Source organism: Ascaphus truei, chromosome 3 (assembly GCF_040206685.1).
Source record: "Ascaphus truei isolate aAscTru1 chromosome 3, aAscTru1.hap1, whole genome shotgun sequence".
Classification (NCBI taxonomy): domain Eukaryota; kingdom Metazoa; phylum Chordata; class Amphibia; order Anura; family Ascaphidae; genus Ascaphus; species Ascaphus truei.
This window is the reverse complement of record NC_134485.1, coordinates 317145693-317147995: the sequence shown is the minus strand read 5'-3', so window position 1 is coordinate 317147995 and position 2303 is coordinate 317145693.

The following is a 2303-nucleotide window of genomic DNA, read 5'->3' as shown; positions in this document are numbered from 1 at the left end:
TTGTTTGGAAGTTAGTGACCCTCCTCCCTCGGTTTAAGCTCACTCTTCCCCACTTTTTTAAGTAGCAGGTGTTTTGATACACCCGTGGAAAACTGCTACTGTATATTGAGACATTTCTCTCTCCACTGAAGAGGTAAATGAGAATTTTCACAGGTAGTGTTAGGACCTGCATAGTGGTCATGCCGTGACGTGGCTGCAGGCTTATAACGCATTGGTCAAAGAGTTAAACTAAATGACCCTTATTTATGAGAGTTAAGTATTTAACTATACATGTTTTGTCATATTCGATGTAGCATTGGATATTTTTGTATTTTGTAGTCAAGGGACTCGCCTAGGTCTCTATCACACTGCAACATATATCAGTGTTTTACTTCTGGATCAAGCCTGAGCATATGTTGATATACGAAAGGTGCAAACCATTTCCCAAGAGGAGATGTTCTGCAAAAGTGCTCAAAATACTTTATTTAATACTAAGTTATTAACCTTATTGTCTAGGTATTGGGTGATGAACTGCCTGTTACGCCGGTGCTGCCCGCAGACCACACTCGTCCCTTATACTGAGGTGGGGACGTATATATGCACGCACCCGCAGCAGAAGGAGCGTGTCCGGAGTGTGGTGTTTTGGCGTTGCCAGGCCAGGTGAAAATAGCTGTAGCAATACTTGCCGGTACCGGTACAAGAAGAGACTTCGTGTAGCCGTTAGCCAAGGTCAGGGAGAGAAGAGATCCTGGAAGGTCTTGTCCACACTGAGGTCGAGGGGCGTGAGAAGCAGCGAGGTCAAGTGAGAGCCTAGGTCCAGAGCCAGAGAGTGAAGTCCGCCAAGCCGGGTCGTAACCTGAATTAATGAAGAGAAGAGAGAGAGAGCCAGCATAGACATCCGCTAGAAGAAACTATGTTGAGCGATGTGGGAATGGCAAGACAGGCATTAAATAGTGCAGCTGGCGAATAGGCAGAGGGGGCAGACCTGGAGGAGTGCATGGAGCTGTCCTGGATAGGCTGCCTTGAGGAAGATGCAGGTGAGCAGCTTTGAGGCATAATTGCTGCCTGTGTGTGAGCTGGGGGCGTGGCTTCACTGCAGGAGCAGTGAATAAATTAACTTGCTCTGGCGCGCTCTCCGTAATGAGGGGGCGCGCGCGCCGTGAGACATCACAGCCGCCAGACCCCAGCTGCCCGCGGAACAGCGGCTGCCCGCCGGGGATGAAGGGGGAGTCCCCCAACCACGGGGGCCGGCGAGGGGGGCGTCCCGCGGCAGCGGGCACAACGAGAGGTATGGGGGGGTCACGCTGCAACCGCTGTGACCCCGAATCCTTACAGTACCCCCCCTTCAGGGTCGGCCTCAGGACGATCCTCCCACGGTTTGGATGAGAACTTCTTACGGAAGCGTTTGAGAAGTCCAGGTGCGTGAATGTCTTTGATAGGTACCCAAGACCTTTCTTCGGCTCCAAAGCCTTTCCAATGGACCAAGAATTGGACCTTACCCCTCGAGAGACGGGAATCTAGTATAGCTTGGACCTCGTACTCTTCGTTGCCCTGTAAGATCACTGGATCTGGTTTAAGAGAGTGGTCCGGAAAGAGAGGACTGGAGATGAACGGCTTTAGAAGAGATGTATGAAAAACATTAGGAATTCTCATGCTTTGAGGTAGTTGAAGACGGAAGGCCACCGTGTTTACCTGCTCCAAGATGGGAAAAGGACCCAGAAACCTAGGTGCCAATTTAGGGGAAGGGGTTTTGAGATGGATATTCTTGGAAGACAACCAAACCTTATCCCCTGGCTTGTAATTGAGTGCAGGTCGGCGGTGACGGTCAGCCTGGATTTTCGAAGTCAAGGAGGTCTTTTGAAGTGCCGATAGAATTCTAGCCCAAGAGTCCTGTAGGAGGGAGATGTGTTCATCCAAGGCTGGTACTCCAGAGGAGATATTGGAAATAATTAGGCGAGCCGGGTGGAATCCGTAGTTAATAAAGAAGGACGTCTCACGAGTGGATTCATTCCTGGAGGAATTAAAGGCATACTCAGCCCAGGGAAGTAATTCCGCCCAGTCATCCTGGGAGTCAGAGACGAAGCACCTTAAATACTTCTCGAAAGATTGATTAACCCTCTCGGTCTGCCCATTAGATTGAGGGTGATATCCTGAAGAAAAAGAAGATGAAATATCCAGTCTTTTGGTGAAGGTTCTCAAGAATCTGGAAACGAATTGAGAGCCACGATCCGATACGATGGATGTGGGAATGCCATGGATCCGGAAAATCTCTTTGGAGAAAATATAGGCTAGGGCGGGCGAGGAGGGCAATCCTTTGAGAGGAA